Source organism: Trachinotus anak, unplaced genomic scaffold (assembly GCF_046630095.1).
Source record: "Trachinotus anak isolate AG129_WGS33_773 ecotype Australia unplaced genomic scaffold, CSIRO_AGI_Tana_v1 ptg000018l, whole genome shotgun sequence".
NCBI lineage: Eukaryota > Metazoa > Chordata > Actinopteri > Carangiformes > Carangidae > Trachinotus > Trachinotus anak.
Window position 1 is genome coordinate 5,278,244 of NW_027273869.1, and position 19,314 is coordinate 5,297,557.

The 19,314-nt window shown below is 42.2% G+C and overlaps 13 non-coding genes across 13 annotated transcripts; 6 read left to right on the plus strand and 7 right to left on the minus strand.

The window, feature by feature from the left end:
• Window positions 1–10,025: 10,025 nt before the first annotated feature.
• Window positions 10,026–10,097, minus strand: trnal-cag (transfer RNA leucine (anticodon CAG)). The gene has a single exon. It is a non-coding gene; the product is annotated as a tRNA-Leu (tRNA).
• Window positions 10,098–10,693: 596 nt separating this feature from the next.
• trnaq-cug (transfer RNA glutamine (anticodon CUG)) lies at window positions 10,694–10,765 on the minus strand. Its single transcript has one exon. It is a non-coding gene; the product is annotated as a tRNA-Gln (tRNA).
• Window positions 10,766–10,902: 137 nt separating this feature from the next.
• trnal-cag (transfer RNA leucine (anticodon CAG)) lies at window positions 10,903–10,985 on the plus strand. The gene has a single exon. It is a non-coding gene; the product is annotated as a tRNA-Leu (tRNA).
• Window positions 10,986–12,277: 1,292 nt separating this feature from the next.
• Window positions 12,278–12,349, minus strand: trnaq-cug (transfer RNA glutamine (anticodon CUG)). The gene has a single exon. It is a non-coding gene; the product is annotated as a tRNA-Gln (tRNA).
• Window positions 12,350–12,486: 137 nt separating this feature from the next.
• Window positions 12,487–12,569, plus strand: trnal-cag (transfer RNA leucine (anticodon CAG)). Its single transcript has one exon. It is a non-coding gene; the product is annotated as a tRNA-Leu (tRNA).
• A 1,292-nt stretch (window positions 12,570–13,861) lies between these two features.
• Window positions 13,862–13,933, minus strand: trnaq-cug (transfer RNA glutamine (anticodon CUG)). Its single transcript has one exon. It is a non-coding gene; the product is annotated as a tRNA-Gln (tRNA).
• A 137-nt stretch (window positions 13,934–14,070) lies between these two features.
• Window positions 14,071–14,153, plus strand: trnal-cag (transfer RNA leucine (anticodon CAG)). The gene has a single exon. It is a non-coding gene; the product is annotated as a tRNA-Leu (tRNA).
• Window positions 14,154–15,445: 1,292 nt separating this feature from the next.
• trnaq-cug (transfer RNA glutamine (anticodon CUG)) lies at window positions 15,446–15,517 on the minus strand. Its single transcript has one exon. It is a non-coding gene; the product is annotated as a tRNA-Gln (tRNA).
• Window positions 15,518–15,654: 137 nt separating this feature from the next.
• Window positions 15,655–15,737, plus strand: trnal-cag (transfer RNA leucine (anticodon CAG)). The gene has a single exon. It is a non-coding gene; the product is annotated as a tRNA-Leu (tRNA).
• A 1,292-nt stretch (window positions 15,738–17,029) lies between these two features.
• On the minus strand, window positions 17,030–17,101 carry trnaq-cug (transfer RNA glutamine (anticodon CUG)). Its single transcript has one exon. It is a non-coding gene; the product is annotated as a tRNA-Gln (tRNA).
• Window positions 17,102–17,238: 137 nt separating this feature from the next.
• trnal-cag (transfer RNA leucine (anticodon CAG)) lies at window positions 17,239–17,321 on the plus strand. The gene has a single exon. It is a non-coding gene; the product is annotated as a tRNA-Leu (tRNA).
• Window positions 17,322–18,613: 1,292 nt separating this feature from the next.
• On the minus strand, window positions 18,614–18,685 carry trnaq-cug (transfer RNA glutamine (anticodon CUG)). Its single transcript has one exon. It is a non-coding gene; the product is annotated as a tRNA-Gln (tRNA).
• A 137-nt stretch (window positions 18,686–18,822) lies between these two features.
• trnal-cag (transfer RNA leucine (anticodon CAG)) lies at window positions 18,823–18,905 on the plus strand. Its single transcript has one exon. It is a non-coding gene; the product is annotated as a tRNA-Leu (tRNA).
• Window positions 18,906–19,314: the final 409 nt, after the last annotated feature.

Genomic DNA, 19,314 nt, shown 5'->3' on the forward strand with positions numbered 1-19,314 from the left:
GCACCTGCTGTGTCACGAAGCCGCAGAGAAAAATATGTTTTTCATGTTTGCCTTGGTTTCCCAATTTCCACAAGCTTGTACTGACGACACCCACCAGAGGGCAGCACTACTGTCTGTGCGGCCTCCACCTGTGTACCCAAATGGTGCAGTCAAAAATGAGACGACCTCATGACCTCAGGTCAGCAGAAAACATTAAAGTGCAGACTCATGTGTGTGAATACAGATTATATAAAACATATGGTGAATGTAATGGACCGTGCAGGAAAGGCACCAGGACAAAGGTGTAAAAAGAAAAATGGCTTTAATAAAGTTGAAAAACTGAAAACAAATCCAGTAATTTACCAGTAATTTTGCTAATTGACTAATATTATGAAATGTATCAAACAAACTGACATTCAATCCCTTGTATCACCTTAATAAATCATTATTAATGATCATAACATGATTATTAATTGCATTTTATTAACTTCTTTAGGTTTTGGACTGTCAAGTCAGAGAAATAGATTTGAAGATGACACCTGGAGCTCCGAGAACTTGATGATCATTTTAAACTATTTTTTAAAAAACATTCAGAACTAAAAAAGTTAATTGATTCCTTCAAATAGTGATTCATAGATTTATCAATCAGAAAAAAATCGTCATTAGTTACAGACCAGGTTTCAGATTTCAAAGTAGAAACCAATGAAATGCTTAAAACAGCAAGAAGGTAGAAGGCACTTCATGGGTCCTTTCAAACTTTAGGAACTACTACAGGATAAAAGTTGATGTGGCTACTTTGAGGTGCAGGATAAAACTGTTCTACCTGCTTTTACAACATTTCAGCGATGTAATCACTTATTCATTCTTGTGTCATGATAACTTACTCCTCTGTTTGACTCGCAGTCTGTTATCCTCCACTGGTCTGCAGGACCAGCAGCAGCAGACAGGACTCAGTGAATCCGGGTTGACACAGGCTCAGATCAGGCTCTCTCCACACCTCCCTCTCCGCATCGCCTCCCTCAAGATGTCCTATAAATTTATACAAAAGTTTGAGGGTTTCAAGGCAAAATTAGTTTGTTTTGTTTTTGTTTGTTTTTTTTGTTTGGTTTTTTTTTTGCCCCTGTTGCTCGGTTGGTGAAAACTGAAGATGAGCCGAGTGTGGACTGGACAAACTCTCTCTCTCTCTCTCGGACACACACATACACACTCACAGCAGTAATGTGATTAAACAATACTCCGCCTTAAGTCTCCATTCATGTCAATAAACTGAAGGTGAGGACCGCTGCAGACCATGAAGATTTACAATAAGTAATGTAAAACAATGCCAATATTTTATCAATATCATACAGATTATTGATACTTTGTTATCCTGAATCCAAGTTAAAGTATCATCTCATTTTTATTTTTAGTTTCAGACTGATGAAGTCTCTTATTCTCGCCCTATAGGAGGCTTTTATTATTATTATTATTATTATTATTATTATTATTATTATTATTATTATTATTATTATTATTATTACCTGCGGATTTATCACGGAATAAAGATAAGATATATGAATACAGCCTGTTTATTTAAATTTATAAAAAGGAGAAAACAGCAACAAAATACTTCATTAAACAAAATAAAACAAAATATGAAATGATCAGGTAGTCATGGTGATGAGGGGTAGTCATGGTGATGAGGCCTGACGCGTCCCTATATAAAGCAGATCCCAGAACTCTGACTTCAGTCTTCACCTGAGCGCTGACTGACAGGAGCAGAGCTGCTGACAAGTGAAACTCTTCAGTTGTGACCAAGTGTTGATCTGTTGGAAAGTAAAACCCCGGTATTGAGAAAACATCTCTGCTGAACCTGTGACATCTGGAGGTTTGAAAGCAGCTGTAGCGGTGAGGGGAACATGGCCTCCTCCGGTTTCTGCTGACTGCTGGCGTCTTCCTCCTGTTGGATGACTGCTATGGTAAAACACAACCACTGCTGACTTCAGCAGTTTTTTCAAGGTCCGTGTCACTATATGGAGCATTATAACCTATTCGATAATAAATGAAATAATAAATAAATATGACATTCATCTTACTTTATTTTGTTTGGTTGAAAATTTCCCCAGAACAGCATTAAAAGTATAGGACCAAGATGGCGACCGGGCCGTTTTTCATAAAATGCTAAAAACTGTATATGTTCCAGGCGCCATGGAGACGACGTGTTTGTGTGTGGGTGACGAGTTAGCATGTTTATATACAGTCTATGGTTAGCATGTTTATATACAGTCTATGGTTAGCATGTTTACATACAGTCTATGATTAGCATGTTTATATACAGTCTATGGTTAGCATGTTTACATACAGTCTATGGTTAGCATGTTTACATACAGTCTATGATTAGCATGTTTATATACAGTCTATGGTTAGCATGTTTACATACAGTTTATGGTTAGCATGTTTATATACAGTCTATGGTTAGCATGTTTACATACAGTCTATGGTTAGCATGTTTACATACAGTTTATGGTTAGCATGTTTACATACAGTCTATGGTTAGCATGTTTACATACAGTCTATGGTTAGCATGTTGTCACTGTTCAGGCTGGGCTGAGATATAAGCTGCTCTCTTTGTAACCGGCATCTCAACATTATGTCATTACTTTGGATACGTTTGCTAAATCTGTCTTTCAACATCAGTTTTAAATATGAATGCAAAAATTGTTACCTCAACTGTCCCTTGTTACTGAAAAAAAGTTATTTATTGTACTAATTTATCACAATTTGACATAGTCTGCAAACTGCATGTATCATTGAGTTCAGACATTCATAACTCTGCTGGAAACACCAGTCAACACATACTTATGTACATGTACTGCAAAAATATAGTTCTGCTGTAGGCTACTTGAGTTGTGCATTAAAATAATATTTATTATTTAATAATTCTGGACCATGTCAGAAGCCTCACAACAAAAGAAGCCTCATCTTTTAATCTGATCATGTTAAAATAAAATTATAGAAATGAAGCAGTTGTATTTTATTGTGGCAGAGATAGTTATTCTGAAGGATATTTAAACAATATTTAATTCACATGTCACTTGTACCAAGAGTCAAAATCAATGTAATATTGTGCTTTATAAATGTATTTTAACACTTATGATATCAAAACGAGTTTGCATTATTCATGTTGTCCTCGAACCACATGAATAAGCTTAAATACATGAATAATCTTTACAGTAAGTCCAACTGTCAGTCTTTATTCTTCTGTGTGAAATAATGTGAACTGTGCTTTAAAAGTCAACACTAAAGATATTTTGTGTCCAATCCTGACTCATGTAACTAATGTATTACTTTTTGTTCTTCCCATTTAACTGATGTGCTTCAGTCGGGACAAGCCCTTCAGATGTTCATAACCAACCTGAGGAACCGTCCTCTCAGCACCACACACATCAAGTCTCTGAAGGAGACCACCCTGAGCCTGTATCACAACCTCGTCATGGGCTCTGAGGACTTCCCTGTCGTTCTGTTCTTCCGCTTGCTTCAGTTGGAGACACCGTTTGTGGAGCAGGAGCAGAGGGAGAACACCACACCATCTCCACTGATGGAACAAGCAGCTGGTTTGATGGTGCCTGCTGCAGGCTCCAGATTTGCCACCTCAACTATACTGACTCCTGTTCTTCCTGAGAAGACGCAGCTGGAAACATTGAAGGCTGACCGCAGGAACTATGTCCGACACGTGGAGGTCGATGGCAAGACTGTGACCAGAGTGATCTCCCCTGTGTACCGCAATGAAAACACCAAGCTGATAAACCGCTGGAGGGCTGAGCGACTGCAGAGCAGATGGACAAGTTCTCATGTCTGTCCTCTGTAAATTTTAAGAGTGGGCACCGTGTGCAAAGACACAAAGCAAGACGAGGAAGGGCACTGAGGAAAGGCGCAGCAGCAGCAGCAAACCAGAACATCCAGCAGTACCTGAAGGACCCGCAGGCTCTAGGCTCTGTGGTGCTGCAGGCTTCAGTCTGTCCCTTCAACACTAACATGGATCAACAGTCAATTTTGGACTCACAAGCCTCAAGTCATGCCTTGTGAATTTGACTGACCCTGTTTGTGTTCTGGAGTACTTTGTCTCCTCAAAACTAGCCTGAGCGTCTGGCCAGGCTGGTGAGGCCCCTGGTAGCGTCTTGCACCGGGGCCCATGTAGACATGTGGCACCATATCAGTGTGGTTGCCTGAGGACTACATTTGTATATAGTGTATATATTTTTTTCATTACAGTTGTGTTACACAGGTCAGCATTTTCAGTGCATCTTGCAGTGGTGCTTCTTGCACCTTTCTTTATTTCTTGGAGCTGGCCTGTGTCTTACAAACTACAGTGGAGCTACGGAGAACTCCTGAGACAGGAGCTGTCATGAAGGAATATTCAAGGAATTTAAATTAGATTTTTACTTAATGCAAGATGATCTGGAAACTCTACATCACCAGTCTCCCCTGCAGCCTTGAACAGCAGAAGTGATGTAGAAGGACCTTTTCATTCTTCTCCACAGTAACAAAGAAGCTAGAAACACATACAACTTTATTTAATGTTGCTGATTCCTCATCACTTCAGATCAAGCTGAGGAATGAGAAGCACAACAGGGAACATTCCAGCTGCAGGGACAGAGTCAAAGCTACAATGCTACTGGTCCAGTGACAAGCAGGTAGAACAGACAGGTTGAAAAAGAAGAAGAAGAAGACAGAAACAGTGTGATAGAAGCCAGTGATGATCTCTGCAGGGAGTGGATAGAGCGACGAACCCTGATCAGTTTGTGAAGGATGAAAACCTGGGAGCCAAAAACTCTGCTTTGAAACATCACCAAGGATGAACATACTGGTATGCAGTCATTTCCAGGGAATCTGTAAGTTCAATAAATTGTGTTTATGGTGTAGAAAATATTACAAACACTTGAAGTTTTGTTTCCTTCCTCATCAGCTGTTTGTGTTCATGAGAGAAAAGAGAAAAGATGAGACAGAGGAGACAGCATGCACTGTGAAGTCATTAAAAAAGATAAGTACACACTTATTATCATAATAATCTATATTGTTCCTGTATTATTTAGTAGTTCTTCCATTCTGAGGAGTCCTGAAATTATTAACAATTATTTTCCCTTATCTGCCATTTGTGTTTTAGAGAAGAGAAGAGGAGTTGAGACAACAGGACGTGGAGACAGCTTGTATTGAGAACTCTCTCATAAAAAAAGGTAAATACTTTTACTCCAAGTTATTATCTAAGTTATTAGAAACAGTTAAATATTATCTTCAGAGAGAGGAAGAAACGAGTCCAGACCAAGACCTGACTTTCGTATAAGCGGTATAGAAAATGGACGGATGAATTATCAGAATGTCTTGGATCAATAGTTTTTCTGTGAAACTCATTGGTGAACTTATTAACTCATAAGCTCCTCTTGTGTTTTTATTTGTCTTTTAGATGAGACAGAAGCACTGTCAATCACCTTATATAAAAAGTATAATAGTAATAACACCAAGTAATAATAAGTATATTATTCTATGTTACTATATGAATTTCTTCTTCTTAATTCCCTGTTGAAGTTATGAACTGTTACTGTTGACAAAAGACAAAGTAATGAAAAATTTTTGATTTGTCTTTTAGAGAGACAAGAGAAAATGGAGGAGGAAACAAGAAAAAGACCAGTAGAGACATGAGCAGAAGAAAGGAGACAATATTCACTGTGAACCCTCTCATTTAATAACATAAGTATTAGTTTATTCTATGATATTATAGTTCTTTTTTATCCAATTCTTTTTAAGATAGAATAACTGTTATTCTCCCTTATCTATTGTCTTTTAGAAAGAGGAGAGGAGAGAGGGTGGAAGGAGACAACAGTCACTGTGAAACCTCTTAAAAGATGAGTAAACATTTATTTTATGTTATTATCAGAATGAATACAGTGATAAATATCTGTTCAAGAAGTTGCTGAGGTTATTAACTGTCTGTCTTTATCTGTTTTTTCCAAATATCTCCTCATCTGCAGCAGCAGCAGCATCACAGTTCTACAGTTTGCTGTCCTGAAGATCATCCTGTCTGTCATCACACACCCATCCAGATTTATACGTGTTACAGCTTCATGTGTCATGTTTTACATGGTAGCATGCTTTGACAAAAAAATCAACTTGCCAGAAAGTACCAGATATTCACTTGGAAAATGCTCCATTTAATTACAGACACCGAAATCGTTCCACTCCTTGAAGTCAGGTGTCTGGCCAGACTTTCACCAACAAAGAGTCATATACAAGCACCAGCTTCATTTTATTCCAGCTGCAGAGAGCAGGCTGAACACGACAGGAGACACAGAGGACGGTTGACGCTTTGTGAGCAACCAGGTAGCTCATCAGAGGAGCAGTGAACGCTGCTCCTACACTGGCTGAATGAGCTGCTGTCTGGTATCAAGACAAATATCAGAAGTTTAGCACTTCTCTCACATTACTTTTTACAAAAAGACAAGAAAATTACGCTAAGATGTTGTGATAAGGAGACTCACCTAAAGCTTGCAAATAAAAAAATTAAGTGTGATTAGAAAAATGAAGTTGAGTCATGTTCTTGCTAGCCTCTGTTCTGCTAGCTTGCTAGCTAGCAATTTCTCATTCAGCATTTCTTTCATTGGTCTTGAAGAAAAAATAAAGCGGTTTACTTTCTATATTCTCAGACAAATCATCCACTACAGCAGTTGACCTCAACAAAGTTGTACAACAATTACTGTGTGAGTACAGGAAAAAAACAAACAAAAAACCATCATAATCAAACTAGCATAGCAATGCGCCATCATAACAATAACATTCACCAGCACTCTCTTCTAATGTCCTGTTTTCTATTTCTAGTTGTAGTCTCAACTGTTTAAAACTTTTACAGCCCCATTCCTCTACCCTGCTGTCATGTCCCAGCTATAACCATAACCCTGTATTAGTTCATGGATGTTTAGCACATGAACGTCTAGAGTTTATGGGAGATAGGGCTCTTTAAAGGCTGCTAAAAACATAAATACTGAATAAACAATATTCATTTTACTAGACTATTAACCTTATCCAGACATATGAAGCAAGTCACATGTCATACTGTTGGCTCCGAGTCACATCAGTTTTCCTGCTGTGATACAGACATGGACCGGGCCCCTTCCCGGGCCCAAAATTCAGTGGGCGGGAAAAAATCCTTCAGTGAGTCAAAGCAGATGGTCCCGGTCTGGAAATGTCTTTTGGCTCAACAGAAGCAAGGAAACTGCGGGTTGATATAGATATAATATAGTGTGTACTTATTTAGTGAATGTCATGAGGTTTGGACCTGGTTATCTGGTAGCTGGTGGGCAGGGAATTTAATCATAACCGGTGATGCTAACTCATTAAAACAAGTCTGAGCAGGTCACTAAAAGGCTGTTGAAGGTTATAGATCTGTAGTTACATGTAAAATGATCGATTTTTAACTGCACCCGTCGATTCCTACAGTTAATATTAGCTGCTCGATTGACTAGTTTTAATGAGCTAATATGAAGCTATCGGGACATGTTACACATCCATAGCTCAGATAAATGGGTCATGACCCTGTGGTCAAGGGACATTACCGCTGTTTTCCGGGTATGCTCTGTTACTGTTAGCTCGGGAGTGGTTTGTTTGTTTGTTTGTTTGTTTGTTTGTTTGTTTCAGCAGGAGCAGGTGACTGAGGTGACACAATGACCATTCTCACATTTCATGTAAGACTGATGGAGGCCACTGTGTTTGGAGCCTCCAGTGCAGCGGAGATGTTTTTGTATCCTCCAGATCTTTGCTGACAAAATCCTTTCTCTGAGCTGTGCAGCAAGTTATTCCTCCTCATGGTTTCTGCTCTGATCTGCATTGTCAGCTGCCAGACAGTAAATAGACAGTGTGTCTTTCCACACCATGTCCAGTCAGCTGAGTTTACCACAGATGGACTCCGGTCAAGGTGTATAATCTCAGAGATGATCAACAGAAATGGGAGGAACCTCAACTACATTTTTTTAATTTTTAATTTGAGCATGATGCTGCAACAAAACATGGTTAATGGACACTGCATGTCCATTAACCATGTTTATTATCACACTTGAGAGTGGGGCTGCCTTAATCTGACAGAGTTTCAGACAGAAAGCACAACCATCCCTTTCTCAGACAGTTACTAGATATATTTGATGTGTACAAAAACGAGTTGCGCGCCTAAAATCGGTCATTACTCTCATGGCCGCGGGAAGAGGGGGTGCTGTGGCAAGAGGATATATTTTGAGGGTGCGGAATGATTAGGACTCCACCTTTTTTAATTAATGAAATGTATTTATTAGTATTTTGCTTACTTTCCTTGTGTTTCCTCTCCTTTATTGATGTGAATGTGATCATTATCTGTTGCTAGTCTAATGTGTGGTTGAAGTTGTATGAATTTCTACCATGCTATTTATGTCTGCATAAACCTTCTAAAATTTAAATAAAGTTTGATTTTAAAAAAAGCACAAACTTCGACGCAGCCTTACCTCACCTTGCATAAACCTAACCAATCCACCGACGGAAGCAGCGGCCACCAACCAATCAGAGGCAGGGGAGGGCGGGGCCACGCTGTGGTCGGATTGTAGTAAATTTGCTCATGGCTGCTGTAGCATCGGTAGCTAATTCACTGGCGCAGAAACATATAACACTTATTTAAACCACCAGCTAAAAAGTGAGCAGCCGAAACAAAGCCCGGACCAGGAGAGCAGCTCCACCAGTCGGAGACCGCCGTCGACAGCACCCGCGTCAGGGGGTGTCGGAGCAAGCACCGCCACCACTGAGCAGTCTGCTGCTACCAGGTGTCAAGCTAGGACTGACTTGGCGGCATTTGAGGAGCCTTTCCGGCCTTGCAATCAGTTTAATTGCCAGGGGTTGTGAGAAAGAAACTTTTTACAACCGCGCGTTTACACCAACTTGGTTTGTGAAATGGAAGTGGCTTCATTACGTGGCGGAGAGTGATCGGGTTGTGTGGAAGCAGTGGAAATAAACTGAATGACCAAGACAGTTTTTGGGCGGACCATCTCTTCCTGTCCACAGTAACATTTTGAACTCTTTGGACATCCACCCACCTTATGAGAGACTTGATTTTCACAACCCCTGAGCTCAAGGCCACATTTGGATTATTGTAACTACTGGAGCCCCTGGCCTGCAGCTCAAGGTAAGATATTTGGTTTTTCATGAGCTGCTGCCGAGCAGTTTAATATTCAGTTGTCAATAACTTTTAACAGCACACAGGCCTTTGCTGAAAAAAGTGCGTATTTGTATATGTGCTTGTTTGCTGTGCAATGGGCTTTTGGATGTGTCACTGCAATGTTGTGGCATTATTATGAGCTGTTATTGTGCAATAGCATCTGTATTACTGAGTTCAGACTTGGCGACCATTGTTGTTGCTGCTGCTTTTGTGGTCTATATTGTAGTATTAGTATTATTATTGGCCTGTGTTGTATTTACATGGAGAAACATAGAGGAACCTAATATATATTTTTATGCATCTGCGTTGGCAACAGCCAGGGCCAAAGGTATGTTGTCTTTCTTGTGGACACGACATCTCAGTTACACTTTAATGGTTGTGGCTGGATTGTTTTTGTTGGCTCAGGGTGACTTTATTCACTTCTGCTTCTCGTTGTGTGTTTAGCGGCCACGATTACTGGACTGCAACACCTTGCTGTCTGATAATGTGACCTTTCAATGTTAACTCAAGGACACCTATCCACACACTAACAACTGATGTGAATGAATATATTTTCCACCTGTCAGTTGTACACTAATGAAATCTGTCTGTCTAAATAACAATAAAATAACAAGTGTACCTCAGGTGTAATGACTAACGGAAAAAACAAATAACGATGACAATCGGTTTCAAACAGGAAACGAGCAAGTCTGTGGTGTAAATGTTGTGTGTTTTGTGAGCTACATCACTGATGACAAGTTTGTGATGACTGCACACAACTTCTAGACACTGACAAGATCAGGTGAAGGTGGATGATTTTACCACATTGTGGAACATTTTCTTAACTGTACATCCTCTCAAAACCAGGTCTCACCGAGATTTGAACTCGGATCGCTGGATTCTGAGTCCAGAGTGCTAACCATTACACCATGGAACCACTGGAGACCTTCTTCACACTACAGTGGGACAGTTCCACATAAACCACTGAGAATACTGCAGTGAAGATCACGAATGACCTCCTCTCACCTCAAGCTCTCTGCTTCTGACTCTCCTGCACTAAAAGTGCTGATAATACCAAAGTTCAGAAATGGATGTCTCAGTAACAACCTAGAATGAAGTGCCCTCATGTGTGACCTTTCACTGGAACATTGTGTCGGCTGAGGTTCTTTCAGTCAGGATGGCCGAGCGGTCTGAGGTGCTGCGTTAAGGTTGCAGTCTCCCTTGCTGGCGTGGGTTCGAATCCCATTTCTGGCATTATCATTTTGGCCTTATCTGTAAAACTTGAAGAGGCCCAGAGTGAAGTCAAGTGTTCCCTGCCCAGTCTGCTGAGGACATGTCAAGAGCATTCAGGTATTTTTGTACCTGGTGCACCAGCTCAGTTCTGCTTCCCGTTGTGTGTTTAGTGGGAACTAAAGCTGTGAGCTACATCGCTGATGACTGCACACAACTTCTAGACACTGTCAAGATCAGGTGAAGGTGAATGATTTTACCACATTGTGGAACATTTTCTTACCTATACATCTTCTCAAAACCAGGTCCCACCGAGATTTGAACTCGGATCGCTGGATTCAGAGTCCAGAGTGCTAACCATTACACCATGGAACCAGTGGTGCCTTTCTTTACACTACAGTGGGATAGATCCACACTGACCACCAAGCTTGCAGAATGCAGCGAGAATTAATCTTGTAACAAGTTTGTGAAGTCACACTTTCAGCGAATGTTGTGGCAGAGGAAGTTCTACAGTCAGGATGGCCGAGCGGTCTAAGGCGCTGCGTTCAGGTCGCAGTCTCCCCTGGAGGCGTGGGTTCGAATCCCACTTCTGACAACACAGTTTTGGCCTTATCTGTAACAATTGAAGAGGCGCTGAGTCAAGTCAAGTGTTCCCTGCCCAGTCTGCTGAGGACATGTCAAGAGCATCAGGGTATTTTTCTACCTAGCTGTGCCTTGTACACCAGGAAGTGGGGTGAGATCAGATAGAATATATTTTGACAATCTAATCTGCATATAGCCTCTGTGTTAGTGGTTGTGTTCCAGTAAAAACACTGTTGATGCTCTACACATCAGCATGAAATTAAACGATAAATGAATGATTGCGTGATAAATAACTTAATGACGCAGTAGCACACACTACTATCTGTGTATTGTTGCTGACTATGTGCAAGCACAATTACCATTTTCCGGTGGAGACCATTTTATGGCTCTTCTGTTGTGGAAAGGTCATGAAAAAACAAATTATGATAAAAGTAGGTTTCAAACAGGAAATGTGGAACAGTCTCTGATCCCAAAGTTGTGCTTTTTGTGAACTACATCACTGATGACTGCACACAACTTCCAGACACTGACAAAGATCAGGTGAAGGTGGATGATTTTACCACATGGTGGAACATTTTTCTTACTTGTACACACCTTCTGAAAACCAGGTCTTACCTGTACATCTTCTCAAAACCAGGTCTCACCGAGAGTTGAATTCAGATGGCTGGATTCAGAGTCCAGAGTGCTAACCATTACGCCATGGAACCAGTGGAAACCTTCGTTACACTACAGTGGGATAGATCCACACACAAACCACTGAGAATACTGCAGTGAAGATCACGCATGACCTCCTCTCACTTCAAGCTCTCTGCTTCTGACTCTCCTGCACTAAAAGTGCTGATAATACCAAAGTTCAGAAATGGATGTCTCAGTAACAACCTAGAATGAAGTGCCCTCATGTGTGACCTTTCACTGGAACATTGTGTCAGATGAGGTTCTTTCAGTCAGGATGGCCGAGCGGTCTGAGGTGCTGAGTTAAGGTTGCAGTCTCCCTTGCTGGCGTGGGTTCGAATCCCATTTCTGGCATTATCATTTTGGCCTTATCTGTAAAACTTGAAGAGGCCCAGAGTGAAGTCAAGTGTTCCCTGCCCAGTCTGCTGAGGACATGTCAAGAGCATTCAGGTATTTTTGTACCTGGTGCACCAGCTCAGTTCTGCTTCCCGTTGTGTGTTTAGTGGGAACTAAAGCTGTGAGCTACATCGCTGATGACTGCACACAACTTCTAGACACTGTCAAGATCAGGTGAAGGTGAATGATTTTACCACATTGTGGAACATTTTCTTACCTATACATCTTCTCAAAACCAGGTCCCACCGAGATTTGAACTCGGATCGCTGGATTCAGAGTCCAGAGTGCTAACCATTACACCATGGAACCAGTGGTGCCTTTCTTTACACTACAGTGGGATAGATCCACACTGACCACCAAGCTTGCAGAATGCAGCGAGAATTAATCTTGTAACAAGTTTGTGAAGTCACACTTTCAGCGAATGTTGTGGCAGAGGAAGTTCTACAGTCAGGATGGCCGAGCGGTCTAAGGCGCTGCGTTCAGGTCGCAGTCTCCCCTGGAGGCGTGGGTTCGAATCCCACTTCTGACAACACAGTTTTGGCCTTATCTGTAACAATTGAAGAGGCGCTGAGTCAAGTCAAGTGTTCCCTGCCCAGTCTGCTGAGGACATGTCAAGAGCATCAGGGTATTTTTCTACCTAGCTGTGCCTTGTACACCAGGAAGTGGGGTGAGATCAGATAGAATATATTTTGACAATCTAATCTGCATATAGCCTCTGTGTTAGTGGTTGTGTTCCAGTAAAAACACTGTTGATGCTCTACACATCAGCATGAAATTAAACGATAAATGAATGATTGCGTGATAAATAACTTAATGACGCAGTAGCACACACTACTATCTGTGTATTGTTGCTGACTATGTGCAAGCACAATTACCATTTTCCGGTGGAGACCATTTTATGGCTCTTCTGTTGTGGAAAGGTCATGAAAAAACAAATTATGATAAAAGTAGGTTTCAAACAGGAAATGTGGAACAGTCTCTGATCCCAAAGTTGTGCTTTTTGTGAACTACATCACTGATGACTGCACACAACTTCCAGACACTGACAAAGATCAGGTGAAGGTGGATGATTTTACCACATGGTGGAACATTTTTCTTACTTGTACACACCTTCTGAAAACCAGGTCTTACCTGTACATCTTCTCAAAACCAGGTCTCACCGAGAGTTGAATTCAGATGGCTGGATTCAGAGTCCAGAGTGCTAACCATTACGCCATGGAACCAGTGGAAACCTTCGTTACACTACAGTGGGATAGATCCACACACAAACCACTGAGAATACTGCAGTGAAGATCACGCATGACCTCCTCTCACTTCAAGCTCTCTGCTTCTGACTCTCCTGCACTAAAAGTGCTGATAATACCAAAGTTCAGAAATGGATGTCTCAGTAACAACCTAGAATGAAGTGCCCTCATGTGTGACCTTTCACTGGAACATTGTGTCAGATGAGGTTCTTTCAGTCAGGATGGCCGAGCGGTCTGAGGTGCTGAGTTAAGGTTGCAGTCTCCCTTGCTGGCGTGGGTTCGAATCCCATTTCTGGCATTATCATTTTGGCCTTATCTGTAAAACTTGAAGAGGCCCAGAGTGAAGTCAAGTGTTCCCTGCCCAGTCTGCTGAGGACATGTCAAGAGCATTCAGGTATTTTTGTACCTGGTGCACCAGCTCAGTTCTGCTTCCCGTTGTGTGTTTAGTGGGAACTAAAGCTGTGAGCTACATCGCTGATGACTGCACACAACTTCTAGACACTGTCAAGATCAGGTGAAGGTGAATGATTTTACCACATTGTGGAACATTTTCTTACCTATACATCTTCTCAAAACCAGGTCCCACCGAGATTTGAACTCGGATCGCTGGATTCAGAGTCCAGAGTGCTAACCATTACACCATGGAACCAGTGGTGCCTTTCTTTACACTACAGTGGGATAGATCCACACTGACCACCAAGCTTGCAGAATGCAGCGAGAATTAATCTTGTAACAAGTTTGTGAAGTCACACTTTCAGCGAATGTTGTGGCAGAGGAAGTTCTACAGTCAGGATGGCCGAGCGGTCTAAGGCGCTGCGTTCAGGTCGCAGTCTCCCCTGGAGGCGTGGGTTCGAATCCCACTTCTGACAACACAGTTTTGGCCTTATCTGTAACAATTGAAGAGGCGCTGAGTCAAGTCAAGTGTTCCCTGCCCAGTCTGCTGAGGACATGTCAAGAGCATCAGGGTATTTTTCTACCTAGCTGTGCCTTGTACACCAGGAAGTGGGGTGAGATCAGATAGAATATATTTTGACAATCTAATCTGCATATAGCCTCTGTGTTAGTGGTTGTGTTCCAGTAAAAACACTGTTGATGCTCTACACATCAGCATGAAATTAAACGATAAATGAATGATTGCGTGATAAATAACTTAATGACGCAGTAGCACACACTACTATCTGTGTATTGTTGCTGACTATGTGCAAGCACAATTACCATTTTCCGGTGGAGACCATTTTATGGCTCTTCTGTTGTGGAAAGGTCATGAAAAAACAAATTATGATAAAAGTAGGTTTCAAACAGGAAATGTGGAACAGTCTCTGATCCCAAAGTTGTGCTTTTTGTGAACTACATCACTGATGACTGCACACAACTTCCAGACACTGACAAAGATCAGGTGAAGGTGGATGATTTTACCACATGGTGGAACATTTTTCTTACTTGTACACACCTTCTGAAAACCAGGTCTTACCTGTACATCTTCTCAAAACCAGGTCTCACCGAGAGTTGAATTCAGATGGCTGGATTCAGAGTCCAGAGTGCTAACCATTACGCCATGGAACCAGTGGAAACCTTCGTTACACTACAGTGGGATAGATCCACACACAAACCACTGAGAATACTGCAGTGAAGATCACGCATGACCTCCTCTCACTTCAAGCTCTCTGCTTCTGACTCTCCTGCACTAAAAGTGCTGATAATACCAAAGTTCAGAAATGGATGTCTCAGTAACAACCTAGAATGAAGTGCCCTCATGTGTGACCTTTCACTGGAACATTGTGTCAGATGAGGTTCTTTCAGTCAGGATGGCCGAGCGGTCTGAGGTGCTGAGTTAAGGTTGCAGTCTCCCTTGCTGGCGTGGGTTCGAATCCCATTTCTGGCATTATCATTTTGGCCTTATCTGTAAAACTTGAAGAGGCCCAGAGTGAAGTCAAGTGTTCCCTGCCCAGTCTGCTGAGGACATGTCAAGAGCATTCAGGTATTTTTGTACCTGGTGCACCAGCTCAGTTCTGCTTCCCGTTGTGTGTTTAGTGGGAACTAAAGCTGTGAGCTACATCGCTGATGACTGCACACAACTTCTAGACACTGTCAAGATCAGGTGAAGGTGAATGATTTTACCACATTGTGGAACATTTTCTTACCTATACATCTTCTCAAAACCAGGTCCCACCGAGATTTGAACTCGGATCGCTGGATTCAGAGTCCAGAGTGCTAACCATTACACCATGGAACCAGTGGTGCCTTTCTTTACACTACAGTGGGATAGATCCACACTGACCACCAAGCTTGCAGAATGCAGCGAGAATTAATCTTGTAACAAGTTTGTGAAGTCACACTTTCAGCGAATGTTGTGGCAGAGGAAGTTCTACAGTCAGGATGGCCGAGCGGTCTAAGGCGCTGCGTTCAGGTCGCAGTCTCCCCTGGAGGCGTGGGTTCGAATCCCACTTCTGACAACACAGTTTTGGCCTTATCTGTTACAATTGAAGAGGCGCTGAGTCAAGTCAAGTGTTCCCTGCCCAGTCTGCTGAGGACATGTCAAGAGCATCAGGGTATTTTTCTACCTAGCTGTGCCTTGTACACCAGGAAGTGGGGTGAGATCAGATAGAATATATTTTGACAATCTAATCTGCATATAGCCTCTGTGTTAGTGGTTGTGTTCCAGTAAAAACACTGTTGATGCTCTACACATCAGCATGAAATTAAACGATAAATGAATGATTGCGTGATAAATAACTTAATGACGCAGTAGCACACACTACTATCTGTGTATTGTTGCTGACTATGTGCAAGCACAATTACCATTTTCCGGTGGAGACCATTTTATGGCTCTTCTGTTGTGGAAAGGTCATGAAAAAACAAATTATGATAAAAGTAGGTTTCAAACAGGAAATGTGGAACAGTCTCTGATCCCAAAGTTGTGCTTTTTGTGAACTACATCACTGATGACTGCACACAACTTCCAGACACTGACAAAGATCAGGTGAAGGTGGATGATTTTACCACATGGTGGAACATTTTTCTTACTTGTACACACCTTCTGAAAACCAGGTCTTACCTGTACATCTTCTCAAAACCAGGTCTCACCGAGAGTTGAATTCAGATGGCTGGATTCAGAGTCCAGAGTGCTAACCATTACGCCATGGAACCAGTGGAAACCTTCGTTACACTACAGTGGGATAGATCCACACACAAACCACTGAGAATACTGCAGTGAAGATCACGCATGACCTCCTCTCACTTCAAGCTCTCTGCTTCTGACTCTCCTGCACTAAAAGTGCTGATAATACCAAAGTTCAGAAATGGATGTCTCAGTAACAACCTAGAATGAAGTGCCCTCATGTGTGACCTTTCACTGGAACATTGTGTCAGATGAGGTTCTTTCAGTCAGGATGGCCGAGCGGTCTGAGGTGCTGAGTTAAGGTTGCAGTCTCCCTTGCTGGCGTGGGTTCGAATCCCATTTCTGGCATTATCATTTTGGCCTTATCTGTAAAACTTGAAGAGGCCCAGAGTGAAGTCAAGTGTTCCCTGCCCAGTCTGCTGAGGACATGTCAAGAGCATTCAGGTATTTTTGTACCTGGTGCACCAGCTCAGTTCTGCTTCCCGTTGTGTGTTTAGTGGGAACTAAAGCTGTGAGCTACATCGCTGATGACTGCACACAACTTCTAGACACTGTCAAGATCAGGTGAAGGTGAATGATTTTACCACATTGTGGAACATTTTCTTACCTATACATCTTCTCAAAACCAGGTCCCACCGAGATTTGAACTCGGATCGCTGGATTCAGAGTCCAGAGTGCTAACCATTACACCATGGAACCAGTGGTGCCTTTCTTTACACTACAGTGGGATAGATCCACACTGACCACCAAGCTTGCAGAATGCAGCGAGAATTAATCTTGTAACAAGTTTGTGAAGTCACACTTTCAGCGAATGTTGTGGCAGAGGAAGTTCTACAGTCAGGATGGCCGAGCGGTCTAAGGCGCTGCGTTCAGGTCGCAGTCTCCCCTGGAGGCGTGGGTTCGAATCCCACTTCTGACAACACAGTTTTGGCCTTATCTGTAACAATTGAAGAGGCGCTGAGTCAAGTCAAGTGTTCCCTGCCCAGTCTGCTGAGGACATGTCAAGAGCATCAGGGTATTTTTCTACCTAGCTGTGCCTTGTACACCAGGAAGTGGGGTGAGATCAGATAGAATATATTTTGACAATCTAATCTGCATATAGCCTCTGTGTTAGTGGTTGTGTTCCAGTAAAAACACTGTTGATGCTCTACACATCAGCATGAAATTAAACGATAAATGAATGATTGCGTGATAAATAACTTAATGACGCAGTAGCACACACTACTATCTGTGTATTGTTGCTGACTATGTGCAAGCACAATTACCATTTTCCGGTGGAGACCATTTTATGGCTCTTCTGTTGTGGAAAGGTCATGAAAAAACAAATTATGATAAAAGTAGGTTTCAAACAGGAAATGTGGAACAGTCTCTGATCCCAAAGTTGTGCTTTTTGTGAACTACATCACTGATGACTGCACACAACTTCCAGACACTGACAAAGATCAGGTGAAGGTGGATGATTTTACCACATGGTGGAACATTTTTCTTACTTGTACACACCTTCTGAAAACCAGGTCTTACCTGTACATCTTCTCAAAACCAGGTCTCACCGAGAGTTGAATTCAGATGGCTGGATTCAGAGTCCAGAGTGCTAACCATTACGCCATGGAACCAGTGGAAACCTTCGTTACACTACAGTGGGATAGATCCACACACAAACCACTGAGAATACTGCAGTGAAGATCACGCATGACCTCCTCTCACTTCAAGCTCTCTGCTTCTGACTCTCCTGCACTAAAAGTGCTGATAATACCAAAGTTCAGAAATGGATGTCTCAGTAACAACCTAGAATGAAGTGCCCTCATGTGTGACCTTTCACTGGAACATTGTGTCAGATGAGGTTCTTTCAGTCAGGATGGCCGAGCGGTCTGAGGTGCTGAGTTAAGGTTGCAGTCTCCCTTGCTGGCGTGGGTTCGAATCCCATTTCTGGCATTATCATTTTGGCCTTATCTGTAAAACTTGAAGAGGCCCAGAGTGAAGTCAAGTGTTCCCTGCCCAGTCTGCTGAGGACATGTCAAGAGCATTCAGGTATTTTTGTACCTGGTGCACCAGCTCAGTTCTGCTTCCCGTTGTGTGTTTAGTGGGAACTAAAGCTGTGAGCTACATCGCTGATGACTGCACACAACTTCTAGACACTGTCAAGATCAGGTGAAGGTGAATGATTTTACCACATTGTGGAACATTTTCTTACCTATACATCTTCTCAAAACCAGGTCCCACCGAGATTTGAACTCGGATCGCTGGATTCAGAGTCCAGAGTGCTAACCATTACACCATGGAACCAGTGGTGCCTTTCTTTACACTACAGTGGGATAGATCCACACTGACCACCAAGCTTGCAGAATGCAGCGAGAATTAATCTTGTAACAAGTTTGTGAAGTCACACTTTCAGCGAATGTTGTGGCAGAGGAAGTTCTACAGTCAGGATGGCCGAGCGGTCTAAGGCGCTGCGTTCAGGTCGCAGTCTCCCCTGGAGGCGTGGGTTCGAATCCCACTTCTGACAACACAGTTTTGGCCTTATCTGTAACAATTGAAGAGGCGCTGAGTCAAGTCAAGTGTTCCCTGCCCAGTCTGCTGAGGACATGTCAAGAGCATCAGGGTATTTTTCTACCTAGCTGTGCCTTGTACACCAGGAAGTGGGGTGAGATCAGATAGAATATATTTTGACAATCTAATCTGCATATAGCCTCTGTGTTAGTGGTTGTGTTCCAGTAAAAACACTGTTGATGCTCTACACATCAGCATGAAATTAAACGATAAATGAATGATTGCGTGATAAATAACTTAATGACGCAGTAGCACACACTACTATCTGTGTATTGTTGCTGACTATGTGCAAGCACAATTACCATTTTCCGGTGGAGACCATTTTATGGCTCTTCTGTTGTGGAAAGGTCATGAAAAAACAAATT